This window comes from Panthera leo, chromosome D4, assembly GCF_018350215.1.
Source record: "Panthera leo isolate Ple1 chromosome D4, P.leo_Ple1_pat1.1, whole genome shotgun sequence".
Lineage (NCBI taxonomy): Eukaryota > Metazoa > Chordata > Mammalia > Carnivora > Felidae > Panthera > Panthera leo.
This window is the reverse complement of record NC_056691.1, coordinates 87,551,557-87,570,186: the sequence shown is the minus strand read 5'-3', so window position 1 is coordinate 87,570,186 and position 18,630 is coordinate 87,551,557. Positions and strand designations below refer to the sequence as shown.

The window sequence follows — 18,630 nt, the reverse complement described above, 5'->3', positions numbered from 1 at the left end:
GGCCTTAGGGTCGGCCCCTCGGTCTGGGCTTCATCTCTTTGCGTGGGCCTGCCCGGAAACCGCTCCCCCAACCCCCTGCCAGGCCCCCACGGCCTCAGCGACCCCCCCCCCCCCACCGCCGCCCCCCGCACCGTCGCAGCACAAACTCTCCTAATCCTCCACCTGCTGCCCCCTAGCTGTGAGCTCCAGGAGGGCACCCTCGCAGCCCCCTGCCCGGCCCCGGGTGGGTGGGCGCCGGGAAAACAGAGAGGAGTCCTTCAGTCATACCAGTCATGATACTAAGAAGCCTTTGGGGCAAGCCAGCGTGAGGGGGGGGTGCAGCGGAGAGAATTCCAGACTCCTAGGGTACATCACAGGTAGGCGTCCGCCATATCTTTGGATCACAAAGCTGGGTGACTTTTCTCCCCACCTCCAGCCGGGGCCTTGTCCTGACTGCACAGGGCCCCCAGCTGCTGCCCTTGGGATCAACCACCAGACGGCCCCAGAAAGCCCCAGCCTCTTGATTCCCTGCCCCGGGATCCCATGATGCTCTGCGGCATCATGGGCGCTCAACCCTCTTCTCAGTCTGCTGGTTTCCTGGGCCTCTCTCAGCGCAGTGCTAGGTAGGGCTCAGCAAAGAGACCCCTCCCCCCCACCCGTCCCCTGTCCCACCCCAGGCTAGATTCCATCCTGGGACTCTGTTCAACCAAGGCGCCTCGGAGGGGGACAGGGCCCAGGTACCCTCCTCTGGGGGGAGTTTCCATAAGTTAAAAAACACAGGAGCAACTTGGCCAGGAGCCTCAAGTAGGTTCCAGTGTCTCAGGAACTGAGGTTTTCACACACACACACACACACACACACACACACACACACACACCACCGTATAACTGGCTATGTACATGCACACAGACCCCAGGGCAGCTCTGAAAGGGGCCCTCCAGTGCCTCCCCAGGAGGAGGAGAATGGGGGGGGGGTCAGGCAGGGTGTAGGGGGTGGTAGTGATGCAGGGATAAATGCCCTACCCGCAGGAGCGCCTGCCTGGGTGGGCAAAGCCAGATGTGAGCCTCAGCCTCCCCTCCCCGCCAGCTCCAGCTTTTCTAGAGACCTCAGAGCTCAGCTTTCCTCTCCCCAGGGCATTGGGCATTCTGTCTGCAGCTCCCTACTACCACCACTCCCGCTTTCCCCAGCCCAGCCCACCCCACTGTGCTGTCTGCTGGGTTCAGCAGAGGAGAGAGAGGACAGAAAACAGGGGGCTCCCGTTATGGCGGGCAGCAGGCAGGAGAGCTGACCCCCACCGCTGTCAAGCTTCTCAGCCTGTTTTCTCCTGTTTCCCGGAGGGCTGGACTAATCTCCTCCTCCCCACCTTTAACAAATGTTTACTGAGCACCTACTGTGTGCCAGCTTGGGCAAGGGCAGATCTTGGGGAGGGCAGGGTGGTGTGGCACAGGCCAGGGGGACCGCGCAGGGTCTGGGTAGGTGGAGCAGGACCCCCGCAGGACCTGGGCACCTACGGAACCCAGCCCAGGCTGTCCCTACTCCTCCGGTGAGGGGACTCACTGGGTGGGACCCGCAGAAGCAGGAGGGATTAAGTTGGGCTAGAAGAAAAGCCCAGCCTGGATTTCAGACCACCTGGAACGGACCGGCCAGAGGTGGGAATGGAGAAACGGGAAGCGAGGCTCTGAGGAGGGGGCGTGCTGGCCGGGGCTGGCCCCAACGTGGCCGGAAGTAGAAAGGGCCTGACCCGCTAGCCTAGAATACCCTTTCTTCCGACTACCTCTTATGGAAGCGATCCCTGGCAGACTGCCTCCGGTCCCGGCCTCCCGGCTTATAACAATAGGAGAATCATGGCCATTGCCACCATCATGGCAGCTAACGTGTATGTAGTATTGTCCTTTGAAGACATTCCTATAATCCTCACAACAATCCTTAAGTATTGGTCAAGTCAGCTGCCCCTGGCCACCCAGCCGGTAAGTAGCAGAGCTAGGATTTGAACCTAAGGCCCTCTGGCTCCAAAGCTGATTGTCTCTATGGTGTTTGACTTGACTGAATGTGCTGTTGTCTCCATGTGCCCCATTAATGGACTGGGTGCCCCTCGATATGGGTTCCTCCCCCTGCCCCTTGGGCTGGCTCGGGGCCCGGGCTGTGGCCTCCAGGACTGAGCCTGGCCTGATCCAAGGCGACTCAGAGAGGCCACCTCCTGAAGCTCCTTAGACACCGGTCTCCCGTCTGCCAAGCCCCCTCCAGATTCCCCGCAGGCTCCAGCCTCAGCTTGTCCAAACATCCAAGGTCCCGAGCCTTTTCCCAGCAGTGTGTGTGTGTGTGTGTGTGTGTGTGTGTGTGTGTACATACGTAGGGCACGGGGTGGGTCATGACTTCTTCTGTGCCTGAAACACAGCTATCAAGATTTTTTAAAGACACGTTTGTGATGTCGTAATAAGTGTGCTTCTTTATTAAGCATGAACAAGGTGCAGCAGCGGGTATAAAACGCAGGAGTGAGGAAAGGCCCTGGTAAAAAAGAGGCAGGAAGATCAGCGCCAGAGAGAGAGAAATCGGAAGATGCTTTGCCGTTGGCTTTGAGGAAAGAGGAAGGGGCCGCAAGGCAAAGACAGTGGGCAGCCTCTAGAAGCTGGAGAAAGCAAGGAAACAGATTCTCCTCTCAAGCCCACGAAGGGAACACGGCCCTCCGACACCCTGGCCTTGGGTCTTCTGGCCTCCAGCCCGTAAGAGAATAAATGCGTGTCGTTAACGCCACTAAATTTGCGGGTCATGGGTCACAGCAGCCACGGAAAACTGATGCAGAAGGGCTGCACCACCTCACCTCCAGCTTAGCCGGGTCTTAGCCAGCTCTGATGTTCCAGAAAGAAAAGAAATAATCTGAGTGATCCTGCTTTGCAAACGATTAAAGGGCCAAGGGGCAGGGGTGGGAGCTTCATGAAGCCACCTGGTCATACGAGGGTCCTTCTCTCGGCCTTTCCATCTGTAGTTTCCCCAGGGAACAAGTACAGCCTGTTTGACCGGCTGGGCCTCTGGGCCGAACCTACAAGGTGAGCAGAGGGACACATTAGCACCTCCTTCAAAAGGAGAGCTGCCCTCTAACCCCCTGTCTGTCTTCACCAGGAGCCCTGTGGTCACAAGCACAAGCTGGAAACAAGTTGCCCAGGCTCGGAGTCTGAGCCATCACGGGCATCTCTGGGCAAATCTCTCCATCTCTCCGAGCCTCGGTGCCCTCCTCCGTAAAATGCACAGATTAGATACACTGGATGCCGTGTTTGTGAAGAGCTCTGCGCGGGGCCGGGCACGCAGGCGTATCCCTGTGTAGGTACTTGTGAACAGGGGCACACGCGCAGGTTCGCTTGCACAGGAACGCGTACGCAGGTGTATATACTGCGTGGAAGAACATTCCGAAGTTCACCTTTGACCTGTCGCGCCCCTGCTCACAGCCCCTCCCTGCCCAAGGGAGAAGTTCAAATCTTCACCATGGCCTACGAGACCCCAGCCCCGTCTGGCTCCTGAGGCCCCTGTCCAGTCTTTGGGTCTTGGAAAGCTATCGCCTTCTCCAAGCAGCCTTCCCTGAATGCCACCCTTACTGGGGTGATCGTCCCTCCGGTCTCACTACGTGGTCCCTCCCTCCTGTGTGCTCCCCTGATCTCAGCACTACCTTGTTCAATAATGGCTCCTGAGCGTCCTTCTTTGAGGCCACGCGCCCCCAATGGCAGGAACCCAGAATGCTGTGTCCTCCCCTGTCACCAGCACCCAGCACAGGATCCGGCCCAGAGCAGGTGCTCAGAACACTACTGAATGAATGAATGAATGAATGAATGAATTCACGCATCTGGATGCATGAGCAAGGAGGCTGCAGTCACATGCATGTGACTCAAACCCACAAACCGTGAGATCATGACCTGAGCCGAAACCGAGTCGGACACTTAACTGTCTGAGCACCGCCCCCACCCCCCCCCCCCCGGCCCCGGCACCCCTGTTCCTGCAGTTAGTGATGGGGGGTGGAGAGGAGGACAGTGATTTGGCCCAGACTGTGCCTTGGAGGGGGCTGGAGCAGGGAGGGGCCACAGCGCGTGGCTCCCCACCTTTGTCCCCTCCCCCCACCTCCCACAGGCAGATTCACTGAGGCTCCTTTGTTGTTGGAGAGAGAGCAGAACACGGCCCCCCCGGGAGGACACATTCTCCTTCCTTCCTCCCTGACCTCCCCGTGACCCCCAGCCAGCCTGGGCCCCTCCGCTGAATGGGGGGAAGGGGCTGGAACCTTCGGTGTGTCCAGGGGATGGTGCTTCTGGACCCCCCACCCCCACCCCCGCTCTGGGTACTACCATTCCCACCCACCCCAAACCTCAGGTCTGGAACCTGGGGAGGACCTGGTCAGGCCCTGAGGCAGGAAAACCAGGCTCTGTGGGAAGGTGGGGGGGAGGGGCCTGGCCTGGCCACCTCTCTGACCCTTAATCCTGTCATCTGTACAATGGCCCAACAGGGCTCGCTCGCAGCCATGAAGCAATGAAGGAGATCGCGTTTGCAGAAGCCTGGACACAATGCCTGGCGATGGAAAATTCTCGGTAAGTGTAATTTCGTCATTAGCATTAGCGTTTCTGTCTCTCCCTCCCCCTCTCCCTCCCTCCCAGCCTTCAGGACCCTGGAGGTCCAGCTGGGCTCCCCCTTCCACCCCCACCAGCTACCCCCCCCTGCCCCCCGCCCAACACAGCAGGACAGATCTGTCTGGCTCGTCTCTGTATTATCCCCAGACCCTAGCCCGGCGCCTGGCGCCTAGTAGGTACTCAGTAAACTCAGCTGAATGAATGAACCGGCAGAGTCACGTGGGGGCAAGACGGTTCCTCTCTCTGGGCCTCTGCTTCCTTGCGCCTGTAAAACCCCTGTGTCCACACGCTGGGAATCTCGGAGGCCCCCTCCCGCTTTGAAATTAAGACTGGATGTTATTGCCCCGCTCCTGTGCGGAGTCTTGGGTCTTTTTTTTTTTTTTTTTTTTTAATATTCGTGCCAGCTGTCACTTCCCCAGGCCCTCTCACCTGGACCCAAGCCAACCCCTCGCTTTTCTACCTGCTTCTGTGCTTTGACCCTATTCTCCATCCCGGAGAGCTGGTTGCAGGGATCTCCAATACACAAATCTCTGCTGAATAGACGAGAACCTTTAATGCGGCTCACAGGGCCCTGCACAGCCCAGCCCAGCCCTTGGGAGCCCTTCCAGCCTCTTCCAGAAGCCTCCACCAGCTCCAGTGCACAGGCCTGCTCCTTTTGTCTGCCCCATCTCCTCCCTCTGTCCCTCCCTGTACAGGCCCTTTGCACAGGCTGTCCCTTCCCCCTTCACCTGGCTAACTGCTCCTCGTTCTCCAGATCTGCCACTCCCATTACTGACCGCCTTCATCCGTCCCAGCATCTGCTGAGTCTGAAAGTTACAGCTGCTGGTGGCATAATTGGGTGTGTTTTCTCCACTAGACCAAGCGCTCTGGGGGTCAGAGCCCAGGCTTGGTTCCCCCCTTCCATTGCTATAAAATGACCAGAGGCTCGGCACGTCGGAGGTGCTGGCAAAAGGTTGGTCTTTGCCTACGTCCCTCCCCGCCACCCCCCCCCCCCCACTCCACCCCCGCCAGAGTGGGATCTTTGCTGGTCTCTACACAACACCCTTTTGCCTGAGGGTCAGGTGGCCACACAGGAATGAGCGCCGCCTGGATGGAGGTTCATACTTGTCCTTCGGAGGATGGAACTCTCAAGGGCCAAGTGGTGGGGGAGGGAGCGACCTCTGGCTGTCCTGCTCAGTCCTTGCCCTCTGCCCCAAATTGCAGTCTGCTCTCAGGGAGAGTTCCGTGTTAGCCATGACATCTTGGAATAAATTCCATCCTCTTGAGTTTGGCCAGGATGAATCCCAGCCCTACCGCTCACTGCTGTGAGTCCTTAGGCAGAGCCCTGTCCTTCTCCGGGCCCCAGTTGCTCCTGTATGAAATGGAGACAATACCAGTCTCTGCCACAGGGCGGGCGGGAGCCAGTGAAGCGATCTGAGCACGATTCCCGGCGTGGTGCTCGGCACAGGGTGCCGCTGGGGCAGGAGGGGGCTCACTTGGGCACTGGGGGCACAGGGAGGGACACGGTGTGGTCTTCGGAGGCGGGGGGGCATCCCCAAAGCCACTCTGCAGCTAGTCTGCAGCAGGCCTTAGGGAGGGTGGTAGAGAGAGCCTCAGAGTGGCTGCCAAAAAGAGGTGAGCACCGAGTGCGTGCCCGTGTGCGTGCACACGCGTGTGCGCTGTGAGCGAGTTCGCTGGTGAGGAAGAGCCTTCAGAGGAGGGGAGGGAGGGAATGAGCTGGAAGAGCTCAGCACTGCAGCAGCAGCCGTGAAAACAGAGGCCCGGAGGAGGGAGCCGGAGGGTCCTCCAAAGGCAGGGCAATCAAAGTGTGTGGACGGCTGGTGGGGGGCAGGGGAAGAGGGGCCTCTGGATTTCTGGACCAGAGGGTCTCCCTTGGTTCCCTAACGCCTCTAGTGTCAAGGGCTTGCCCTCCACCGCCCAAGGACCCCTGTTTGAATTTGGGCCCGGCCGCTTACCAGCTGTACCACCCGGGGCAGGGGGGGCCGGGGGAGGGTCCTTTGCCATTTGAAGCCTCAGTTTCTCTGGTTGTAAAAACCGGGAGGCACACAGAACGGACCTGTGTATTAGTTCGCCAGGGCGCCTGTGACACAGCACCACGGACTGGGGGGGCTTAAGCAACAGAAATGTGTTTTCTCACAGTTCTGGAGGCTGGAAGGGCACGATCAAGGTCTGGGTAGGTTTGGTTTCTCCTGAAGCGAACCTCCCTGGCTTGCACACAGCCATCGCCTCCCCGTGTCTTCGCACGGTCCTTCCTCTGTGCATGTCTATGTCCTAATTTCCTCTTCTTAAAGGACGCCAGCCATGTTAGATTGGGGCCCACCCTAATGACCTCATTTTACTTTAATTCCGTCTTTAAAGACTCTATGTCCTAGTCCAGTCACATTCTGAGGTACTGGGGGCTAAGACTCCACCAGACGAGGGGTGCCTGGGTGGCTCCCTCTGTCAAGCCTTCAGCTCAGGCCATGATCTCGCGGTTTGTGAGTTTGAGCCCCGCGTCGGGCTCTCGGCTGTCAGCACGGGAGCCTGCTTCGGATCCTCTGTCCCCCTCTCTCTCTGCCCCTCCCCCCCAAATAAATAGACATTAAAAAAAACTTAAGAAAAAAGACTTCGCCCTATGAATCGGGGGGGGGGGCATTTACACAATTCATTAAAAACAAACTTAAGAAAAAAGACTTCGCCTTATGAATCGGGGGGGGGGGCGTTTACACAATTCATTAAAAAAAAAACTTAAGAAAAAAGAAGAGAAAAGACTTCACCCTATGAATCTGGCGGTGGGGGGTACACAAGCCAGTCGATAACGCCTGTTTCGGGTCCCTGAAAGCAGGTGAAAAGAAGGGCCAGGGGGTTGGCTTGGAAGCGTGTGCCCAGGGGCAAGAGTGAGGGGTAGAGAGGGGGGAGAGTGACACAGAAAAGAGCAGATACAAACACACGGTATTGAGCTCACCATTAGGGAAGTCTGGGTGGCCAGTCCCTCGGGCTTGTCGGAGATTCCTCATGACGTGCATCTCAGGACCGCCTGCCGGAGGAAGAACGGGGGAGGCGTTTATCCCGAGGCTATGTCTGCCCTGGATCAAGGGTTGGCCTGTGGGGTGTTGTGGCTGGGCCTCTATGGCTGCTGAGCGGGTTCCCTGGGCAGGGAGGCGTGTCCCACCCCGGGCATCGGAGAAGCCTTAGGACAGGAAGTGAGACACAAGAAAGACACAGGCCGGAGCTTGGTGGGGGCTGTGGCTGCCTGGAGCTGGCCCCTGAAGCTGACCTGGCTTAAGAGGCTTGAAGTCCTGCATGAGAGCAGCTCATACAGTCCACCCCTTGCAGCACTCGGCTCTGTCCCTGTCCTCCACGGGGTCCAGGCCATTAGAGCCCCCTTCGCGTCACCGGCTACCTGCGGGCCCTGCAGAGACTTTCTGCAGACAGTTGCTGCCTCTGGGGTGGACGACCCACGCCTGAACAGTTACTCCTGTCTTTGCCCGCTGATCTCTGGCGCGGGGACCCCAAAGTGGTCAGAGGGCAGTCAAAGCTCTGAGTTCAGTGACACCCCGAGAGTGCGGGTTGCAGTCCTCCCCAACTGTCCACAGCCCGGTCTCCTGGCTCCCACCGCCCCCCCCCCCCCCCCCCAGCGCAGGTAACCGGGACCTCTTACCCGACAAACCTAAGGTGGCCGAGAGGAGAAGGGCAAATCCCATAGAGGAGGAGGGGGGACATTGGAAGGGACGGAGGGAGGCAATCCTATTTCCACAGCTTGATCCCGGACGGCGGGTGCCAGCTACTGGGGACGCAGCATCATTGGCTGGCCGTGGCTTCTGTGTACCGGGCAGCAGAACGCCAAGGTGCCAAGAGGCCAAGGAGCCTGCCTAGGCCACCAGGCGGACCTAAGTCCAGCCTTGACTCCCAATCCAGTGTTCCCACGACCACACTCTCCAGAGAAAATGTGGGGGTCGTGGGGAGAGGGAGAGGATGGGCCAGCTCACTCCCCTCCATAGTGCCTCGCACACAGTAGGTGCTTCCTAAATGTGCCGAAAGACTGATTGATCGGAGGTCTGGGTAGGTGGATGGATGGACGGTCAGACAAAAGGGTGGGCGGGGCTTCGCCCGGTCTTGTTCTAAGTCCAGGCCAGCCAGCCCCGGCCCGGCTTCCCACTTCCGGCTTCCTGGGCTAGCCTCATTTGCTTGCTAGCAATCTGCCTTTCAATTCTGCGGAGTCACTGCTCTCTCTCAACCCCTCGCGGGCTCCGTGTGCCAGGAATTTGGAGGGAAGAGAAACTGACAGAACCTCAGAGCCCCAACAACACCTCACCTCTCACAAGATGAGAAATCCGAGGCAGGGGGGAGAGTCCTGAGGTTTGCTCAGCCCTGGATTGCACACCCCCTCCACTCCCAGCAGCCTGCCCCCTCCCCCCCACCCCCCCCACTCCTGCCCGGCTCCCCTACCCCTGCAGAGAAGCCTTAGGACTTCTCTGTCAGAGTTTGGTAACTAGTTTGCCCAGATGGGGGCAGGGAAGGGTCTGGTCAGCAGATGGGATTCCCTGAGTCCCAACCAGTCATTCCGAATCCTCCGGAAGGTGTAGAAGATGTACTGAGCCCCAGGGAAGCTCTGGCTGGCCTCTGAGAGGCACAGTTAAGGCTCCCCAGCGCCTCCTGACCCAGCCTATGGGCCGCCCCCCACACCACTCCCTCCCCTCCGTAATTCTCTCTTCTCTCCTTCCCCTGCGCCTCTCACCCTTCTCCAGGGTCTGGAGACAGTAGCCAGGGGCCCACTGCTGTCCCCCTCCTATATACTGTGGCATGGGACAGACTCCTGCCCCTCTCTGCGCCTCAGTGACCCGGCTAGGGCAAGTCAGCTACCCGAGGCCCTTCTGCCCCTGACCCTCCAGGACTCCTCGGCCATCAGAACTCTTGCCCTCCCTTCTCCCTCTGCCCGCACCCCCTTTCTCTCTGGACCCCCTCCTGCCGCCACTCTGGCCTCTGCCTTGCCCCCCTCTTTGACTCCTCCGATCCACGTCGTGCCTCCTCCCTCCTCTTTCTCTCCCTCCTCCTGACCACCCTCCTCGAGAGAATGCCAAGTCTGCAGGTTTCCTGCGACCTTGAGCAGCCAGCAGGTTGAGAGCCGGCAGCGCAGAGCTTTGCCAAGGGGCCTCTCCCTCTCTCCCATCCCCTATCCCACTCGCCCTGCTCGTTTCCTATCTTCTCACTGTTTGCGTCGCTTATACATTATATCTATCGTGCATCTCCTCGCGAGAACACGAGGGCAGGGATTTTCGTCTGTCCCCAACGCCTCCAACGGGCCTGGCGCACAGTAGGTGCTTAGTAACCGCTGATTTCCTCCCCACTCGCTGGCTGAGAGCCACCATTGATGTGCACCGCCCCACTGCCTCTGATCAACAGCTCTGCGTGCCCCGGACTCTGTCGGGCCCCTTTGGGAAGACGGGGAAACTGAGGCTCAGAGAAGCAGCGCCCAGAGGGAAGACCGAGCCCGAGGTCACAACTGTACGCGCTGGAGGCCGGGTTCGAAGCCCAGCGTCCGGGCCCCGGCGCCCGGGGCGCTCAGCCCTTCCACGCAGCTGCCAGGGGTGGCTTCGCCCTCCGGCTCTGGAAACAGCGAAGGGGGCGGGGCCGGCCCTGCGTCGAGGCCTTCGGCCACGCCCCTAGGCGTAGAGTGGAGAAACTGAGGCACCCCCACGCCCTCTCCTCCGGCTTCCTCGGATTCCCCGGGAGCCTCCTTCCCGCCTGCGTCCCCCCCCCCCCCCCCCCCGCCACTCCACGCCCCGGGCCCTCCCCTCGTGCCCCCCGCCCCGCCCCTCCCCTCCCCTCCCCTCCCAGCCCCCGGCCCGAGGCGGGGCTTAGCCCGCGCCCACCGGGAGCCGGGGAGGGAGAGAAAAATGAGTTTTCCTGCCGCCCGGTGGCGATGTCAATTGATCGGGCGCGGGCGGGGGCCGCGCGCCGGGCCGGGGCCTCGCTCGCAGCTGCCGGCGCACAATTATCGGGAAAAAACTGGGGCGGCCGCTGCGGTGAAATTAGTTATCGATCCCTCGGCGGGGCCGCGGGGCCGCGCTCGGCGCTGACGGCGGCACACCCGGGCCGGGCCCGCCGGGCGGGGGTGGGGGGCGGCCCTCCCGCTCCTCCTCTGCCCCCTCCCCCTCCCCCCTCCCTCCCCGCCGCCCGGCTCGCCTCTCCCATTCATCCTGCCGCAGTATCGACCCACGTCGGCCGGCGCGGGGCAGGCGCCCCCTCCCGCTGCCCGCGTCCCCGCTCACTCGGCCGCCCCGCCCGCGGGCCCTGCTTCGGGGAGCCCTCGAGCTGGCCCCGAGGAAGGACCGACGCTGGGGGCGACGGGAGGGGAGGGGAGGGGAGGGCGGGGCGGGGCAGGGTGGCTCCCGCGGAGGGAGGGCGGCAGGTGCAGAGGGTGGGAGCCACTCCCGCCCCTGGAAGCTCGGGCTTCGGGGGCCCTGCTGCCTGGGGAGGTGGCGTGACCTCTCTGAGCCTCAGTTTCCTCCTCTATAAACCAGGGTCGTTCCCACGTCTTGCTTACCGAGAGGCTACAATGAGAGGGTTCGTGAGAAGCGCCTGCGTTTGTGGCTGCCCGGGAGCGTGTTGGGGGGTTATTTTGAGTTTATACCACCGATTCTCCCCAGCGCCTCCAGGAGATGTGTCTTATCCCCATTTTGTAGATGAGAAAGCGGAACTCAGAGAGGGGAGGACCCCTCATCTACGGCCACACAGTGAGCTAGTGGCCCCAGGAGGCCACACAGCGAGCTAGTGGCCCCAGGACTCTACAAAGCCACAGCTCTCAGAGGGGAGACCCCAGGGGGGGGGGGTGGGCTCTTCTCAGCAGGGTGCTGACATATCCCAGAGCCTGGGCTAGAGGTGTGGTCAGGGAGAAAGGAGCCGCAGGTCAGGGACCTCCAACCCCCTGTCTTAGGGCAGTTTGGCCCTGCATCCTCTAGGAAGGAGGGAGAGAGGAGAGAGAGAGGGGAAGGGGGGTGAGGAGGGAAGGGTCTCCCAACCCCAAACTGGGCTGGGGGCTGGGGAGGATCTGAGTTTTAATCCTGCCTGTCCACTCACCAGCTCGTGATCTTGGGCAAGTCCTTGTCCCAAGCCCAGACCTCCTACACAGAGGGTGCAGAGGGTGGGAGCCACTCCCGCCTTGGCCACTTAGTCCCATCCTATCCTCATCCAGTCACAGGAGACTCCTGGCCAGTCCTCAGAAGTCTCCTGCCTCTGAGCCTTTGCTGAGGCTGTTCCCCGATGTTCCACCTAGCAAATCCCTCTGCACCAGGCCCCTGTTTGTGCTTACCAGCCTTCCCTCTGCTGACCTTCCCCTGCCTGCCAGCCTGCCACAGGCTCATTCATCCCTCCACTGAGCACCTACTGTGTGCCAGGAAGCGTGCTGCGCACAGTGGGCGCAGCTGAAAGGAGACAGCGCCTGTCCGTCCTCTCCTGGGGCAAGACGAGTACCGAGCCCCATGGCAGCTGCTTATCGATACCTGGAGTCCAAAAGGCACTGGGGTCATCGATCCGGGAAGGGCCAGTGTGCTAGTGGGCAGGAGAGGTGGGTGAGGTTGGCAGGGTCAGGCCATGGAGGGCTCGGGACCTGTGAAGGAGGTTTGTCCCGAGTGTATGGGGAGGGCTTTGAGCAGGGGAATGCCGGGGTCAAGTTCAGCCCCACAACCGGAAGCCTGGCGTTCAAAACTCCTGCATGGGAGTCTTGGTTCTGTTCTTGGTCTCTCTGAGCCTCAGTTTCCTCATCTGTAAAATGATGGTCGTGATCTCCGCTGCTGAAGGGGCTATGGGGTTTGGAGTGGGTCGGCCCTGAGTTCGAGTCTTTCCTTAAAGCCATGGGGCCTTGGGCCGTGTCAACAAGAGGCTCAAAGGGGTGGGCCAGCATAGACACTCAAGGGCTCTGTGCTCTTTCCCCCCAGCTTTCCTGGCTTCCAAAATGGGGGCTCCAGAGGTGCTGCTCAAGATCTGGAACAAGGTCTCTCCCCCAATAGGGGAGATGGTGACTCCTCGGCTGGCCACAGGAGCCTGGGCCTGATGCAGAGGAGAGGCAGGACCACAGGGTGGGGGCTGACGAACTGTCCCTGCCTCTCATCCATGGGGGCTGCTGGGACCCTGGCTAACGGGAGAAGATGAGGGTGTGGTGGCCCGGGGCAAAGGGGTCCTGAGCTGAGTGTCCCCTTGCTGGCTACAAGGGAAAACAAAGCTCACAGTCTGTGCATTTGAGCCCCCTGAGTTCGAGCCCCACATCGGGCTCTGTGCTGACAGCTCAGAGCCTGGAGCCTGCTTCGGATTCCGTGCCTCCCCCCTCTCTGTCTCTCAGCCCCTCCCCTGCTCATGCTCTGTCCCTCTGTCTCTCAAAAATTACCATTAGAAAAAAAAAAAAAGACCCTCCCTGCCTTCTAGAGAGTGGGATATGTTGTATGTATGTATGTATTTATTTATTTAGATAGATGCTGGTTATACAAGTGGATTCACTTTGTAAAGATCCATATAGCGAATCGCCTAGAATGTGCTTCTGGGGGCTCCCAGGAGAATCAAGTCCTCACCCTGTGACCTGCCTGTGGGTCCAGGACCTGCCTACCTGGCCTCAAGGCCATGTGTTTCCTGTGACCCCTCTCCCTCCTCCCCTATGTTTTGCCCCCCTGCCAGTATCTGACTGCACCTGCTGTCAGTACAATGTGAGGGGGCGTGGGGGGAGTGTGAGCGGGGTGCGGGGAGGGAGGTGAAGCCCAGGAGGGACCTGGCCCTGAACACCCCCTCCCCAGTCGACCACTGGAAGCCTTGGCCACCCAGTCCCATCCTATCCCCACCCAGTCCCATGAGACTCCTGGCCAGTCCTCAGGAATCTCCTGCCTCTGAGCCTTTGCCAAGGCTGTTCCCCGATGTTCCGCTTAGCAAATCCCTGTGTACCAGGCCCTGTGCTGGGCATCAGGGATGTAGCTGTGAACCAGAGGGGCGCTCTGCCCTCTCACCAGCTCGTGAAGCTTTCCGCGGAGCGTGCAGATATCTGTGTATGTCTCTAGGAATGTGCGCGAGCGCTTCCGTTCGTAAGCGTGCAGGAATTTATGCAGACACGTACATCCTCGCAAGTACATCTTTGTGTACGAGTCTATGCACGGTGTACGTGGGCGCGTGTGTATTATTGCTACGTATGAGCGTGAGTCACTCCGTGTCTGCGTGAATAACCAGGCACCTGCCCATATGCCCGCATGCGCTTACGTAGATGTGCGCCTTTGCACATGTTTGTATGTGCATCTTGTATGTGCCTGTGTGTATCTGTTTGCACCTGGTTTTCGGTGCCCATCTGCGCGCGTGGGCGCACCTCTCCGGGAACGCTTGGAAGCACACGGGGCGCGTGGAGTTGCGTGAATGTGTACGGAATGCGTGTGCGCCTGTACATTTGAGGTGCATTGGCGTTGTGGGTGCACGGTGCGTCCACCCTGGCGCACACGGGGATGCACGTACCCATGTTTTGCACACCCACCTTTGTGGTTTCATTCCCCCCCCCCCCCCCCCCCCCCCCCCCCGCTCCGTGCTTGCGTGTGAACGTCGGCGCAGGGGACGCTCCCCAGCGCGCGCGCACGTTTCTGAGGCCGCTTCTGTTTGTGCCTGTGTCTGTGTTGGTCCCCGTGCACGTTCCAGGCCTACGCGCGGGGGTGTGCAATCCCACCCTCGCTAGGGAGCACAGCACACTGCCATGGGGAGGTGGGTGCTTTGGATATGGCGGCAGAGCCCTGGGGAACAGAGAGAACAGGACAGCGCTTGGCTGCGGCTTGCCTGCTAGGGGATGCTGAAGAGGGAGGCAGAAGGCGGCCAGGACCGCCCAGCTGCCCCCCTGAGCCCAGCTGGGGTCCAGGAAATGGCCTCCAGGGCTGATGGGGGGGGGGGCAGGAGACAGCAGGTGGCCTTGATGAGCAGGCGGAGGGCTCACCCCTACAGGGTCCCCTGCCAGGGGAGGCTCTCAGGAGCTTCTGATCTTTCGGAGGCCAGCCTCCGCCGCCCTGCACCTGCACCCCAGCCTCCGCTCAAGCCGTGGGGGGCTCCGGCGGCCAGGGCCAGGCCGTGGGGTCTGGCTCCTCTTGGCTTTCTCGACATCCTGCGGCCCCGGCTTCAAGGCCCAGGCTGGGGCTGGGCCGGGGGTCCCCTCCTAGGCAACCAGAGCTGCCTACCAAGGCAAGACGCGCAAATCACCTTCCTCAGGTGGCAGGAAACCAGCCCGCGCGCGCCCTCGCTCTCCCTCCCTCTCTCACTGTGATCCCTCACCTAAGTCCGGGATGCCCCTCCGCCCACCACCGCGTGCCTCCTTATGCACCGCTCCCCCCGCCCCCGCAACTTACTCACCCCCCCCCCCCACGCTTGTGGCTCCTGCACCCCCGTCCCTGGGGTCACTACTCACCCCAGGTAGGGCTACTCGTCTCTGGAAGTCTTTGGGGGCCTCCTCTCCCCGCTCAGAGGAACCCTCCGGGGCACCACGAGGACCCGCGGGCCCACACGCCGGCCTTTCCTTTCGTCCACGCTGTCATCGCGGGGGTCCACCGGTTGCCCTGCACTGCGGTCCTCTCCACCTGTGGTCACGGCTTGCGGGGCTGTGCCTCTGAAGCTGGAAACGCAGTCACCCCCGCCTCCACCCCACCTGCTGCCCAGAGAGCCCTCTCGCTCCTGAGAAGTAGCTTGCGCTGGCCAGCCCCCCACCCCGTGCCTTCCAGAAAGCCCTGTCCTATAGGTCCTGCTCCTGCCCGGCACCCCTCACGTCTGTCACTTTCTGCACAATATTGTGGGCCAGTCCTGCCCTAGGGCCAGCCCAGGGCCCAGAGGAACCCAAGCCAGCCTCAGCAGGCTTCACCTCTTAGTGACGTCATTGCCACGTCTTGCTCTCCTCAAGACGGCTTCCCCCACCCCCCCCACCCCGACGCCACGCCCTTTGGATTTCCTGTGCCCTCTCTGCGTGTCCCATCTCCCCTGCTGGCTCTTCTGGCTTTGCCTTTTGATGAACTGAGGGTGGGCCAGGGCGGGTGCCCTCCCTGGAAGTGCCCACCGCGTCCACGGGCTCCTGGACTCCCACCTCCAGGTCATTGCCTTCTCAACGGCAGACCCGTCATGTCTGCCGTCACCGTGTCCCCACGGCCCCCCTCGGGCCCATCCCACCCCACGTGTCTCCCGCTCAACGGGTGGTACCCCAGCCCTCGGCTCCCGGGCAGGAAGCTGGGACCTCACCCTTGCCTGGTTCTCCTTCCTTACCCTCCACATCCAATCAGTCACCAAGTGTCTGCACTTGGGGTTCACTGAGCTTCTTGGACATACATTTTTTACAGTCTGGAAACACAGCAGTCACCATTTCCTCCAGTGTTTTTTTTTTCTGTTCTTTTTCCCCCTTCCTCTTGGACTCCAAATACCAATACATCAGGGTGTTTGGAAATGTCCTACAGCTCACTGATGCTCTTTCCACTAGAAAATTTGTGTGTGTGTGCGGCACCTGGGTGGCTCAGTCGGTTGAGTGTCCAGCTTTTGATTTCGACTCGGGTCTTGATCTCAGGGTCGTGGGCTGGAGCCCTGCATTGGGCTCTGCATTGAGTGCGGAGTCTGCTTAAGATTCTCTCTCTCTCTCTTTCTCTCTCTCTCTCTCTCCCTCTCCCTCTGCCCCTCTCCCCGGCTTCCGCTTTCTCTCGCTCTCTTTTTAATTTTTCGAGGTTTATTTATTTTTGAGAGAGCATGAGTGGGGGAGAGGCAGAGAGAAAGGGGGAGGAAAGATCCAAAGCAGGCTTTGCTCTGACGGCAATGAGCTTGATGTGGGCTTGAACTCACGGACCGTGAGATCATGACCTGAGCCAAAGTCAGACGCTCAATCCATGGAGCCACCCAGGTACCCCCTCTCTCTCTTTTTAAAATTGAAAAAAAATTTTTTTTTTCTGTTTCATTTTGGATAGTTTTTTCCTGCTATGCTTTCAATCTCCCTAATCTTTTTTTTTTTTTTAAACATGTTTATTTAGTGTTGAGAGAGACAGAGAGAGAAGAAGAAGAAGCAGGGAGGGGCAGAAAGAGAGGGGGACAGAGGATCTGAACGGGGCTCTGCACTGACAGCAGTCAGCCTGATGCGGGGCTTGAACTCATGAACCTAGAGATCACGACCTGAGCTGAAGTCGGAAGTTCAACCGACTGAGCCACCCAGGCGCCTCAACTCACTAATCTTTTCTTCTGTTTTGTCTAATCTGCCATTAATCCCATTCAGTATACCTTTCATCTCAGACATTGTATGTTTCAACTCTTCTAAGTTCAATTGGGATCTTTTTTGATATCTTAATGTCTCTACTTCACATTTTGAAAATATAAAATACAGTTATAAAAACTGTTTTAGAATCCTTCTCTGCTCACTCTAACATCTGTGTCAGTGCTGGGTCAGTTTCAATTGCTTAATTATTCTTTTCTTTACAGATCATTGTTTCGTGCTTCTTTGTATGTCTGGTAATTTTCTCTTTCTTTCTTTCTTTCTTTCTTTCTTTCTTTCTTTCTTTCTTTCTCTCTTTCTTTCTTAATGGGCTTTAACTCACTTTATTTTTCTTGTGTAAAACCATGTGGTGGCCACAGCTGGAGCCTGGGTCTTCTGCACAGAGACTCTGGTGTGGGTCTTCGCAAGCTGGTCAGTGAATTCCTGGTAGGGAGACTTGGTGAATACCGTCTCTTTCCAGAGGTCAGGGGCACAGTAGCTGTAGGTCTTGGGACTAGCATCAAAAGTGGCCTTGGTGAAGTGGCCCAGGGTGGCAGTGTAGCCCCTGGTGGAGAGGTAGCAGTCGTCAATGCCTGCCATCATCAGTATCGTCTTGGGCACAGGGGCCGAGATAATGCCCCTGCCCCTGGTGTAGGGGATAAGGCGTTCAGCACAGAGTTACAGTGTCTGGTCCCCTTGCATGGGACAGTGTGGGCCTCGCCGAGCTTGTTCCCCCAGTAGCTTCGCCACATGAGATGGTGGAAAGTTGTCCAGGACGATGGCCTCATGGAAGGCAGTGGCTACCTCCTTAGAGAACTGAACACCCAGACCTACGTGTCCTTTGTATTCTCCAATGGCAACAAATGCCTTGCACCTGGTCCTCTGGCCAGCCTGGGTCTGCTTTTGCACTGGCATAATTTTCAAAACTTCAAACCTCATCACTTCCTGGGATGCCTCCAGGAAGAAGTCAATGATCTCAGATTCCTTGATGGGCAGGGAGGAGAGAGAGATCTCTTTCAGGGCCTTGATCTTCATGATGTCGACCAGTTGGCTCAGCTTGTTCATGGAGATCCACTCCTTGTCCTTGGTGTTTCCTCTGTGAGTTCCGTGGTCCTGGCCCAGCCCTGACCATGGCCATGACTCCGGCCCCACATGTTGCTGCCGAAGCCTCTGTGGAAGCCACAGGCCTGGGCTCTCCAGGCCCTTCTGTGGCACCAGCATCGTTCTCCATTTGGTGTTCTGTCAAAGAAGATGTCTGGTAACTTTCTTTCTTTCTTTCATATTTTTTTAACGTTTATTTATTTTTGAGAGGGAGAGACAGAGCGTGAGCAGAGGAGGGGCAGAGAGAGAGGGAGACACAGAATTGGAAGCAGGCTCCAGGCTCTGAGCTATCAGCACAGAGCCCGACGTGGGGATTGAACTCACAGACCGTGAGATGGTGACCTGAGCCGAAGTAGGCTGCTTAACCGACTGAGCCACTCAGGCGCCTAAATGTCTGGTAATTTTCTGTTGGATACCAGACATTGTGAATGTTGGATATTTTTGTATTCTTATCAATTTTCTTGAGTGTTGTTCTGGAAAGCAGTAAATTGCTTGGGAACCAATTGATCCGTTTGGGTCTTGCTTGATGATTTGTTCGGTGGGTTTTAGCAATGCTCGGTCTGAGACTAATTCTTCCCCATCTCTGAAGCAACGCCCCCCTGGGTGCTCTACCCCCTGCCCCGTGAATGTTGAGTTTACCAGTCTGGCTGTTGGGAACGGGCACTATTCCCACCCCTGTGACGGCACCAGACTATTGTTCTCTCATGGTTCCTTCTTCATTTTTTTTTTATTTTTTTAAATTTTTTT

At 58.9% G+C, this 18,630-nt stretch overlaps 1 long non-coding RNA gene and 1 pseudogene across 3 annotated transcripts; one reads left to right on the top strand and one right to left on the bottom strand.

Moving 5' to 3' along the window:
• The first annotated feature begins 209 nt into the window (after window positions 1-209).
• On the top strand, window positions 210-6,040 carry LOC122205539. 3 transcript variants are annotated; one of them, XR_006196127.1, is made up of 7 exons: window positions 210-356; window positions 1,604-1,946; window positions 2,435-2,699; window positions 3,097-3,758; window positions 4,463-4,544; window positions 5,338-5,535; window positions 5,645-6,040. It is a non-coding gene; the product is annotated as an uncharacterized LOC122205539 (long non-coding RNA). The 3 variants fall into 3 exon arrangements; XR_006196126.1 differs by lacking the exon at window positions 210-356 and having other exon boundaries at window positions 1,518-1,946; XR_006196128.1 differs by lacking the exons at window positions 210-356; window positions 2,435-2,699 and having other exon boundaries at window positions 1,518-1,946.
• Window positions 6,041-10,059: 4,019 nt separating this feature from the next.
• LOC122204609 lies at window positions 10,060-18,013 on the bottom strand (annotated as a pseudogene).
• Window positions 18,014-18,630: the final 617 nt, after the last annotated feature.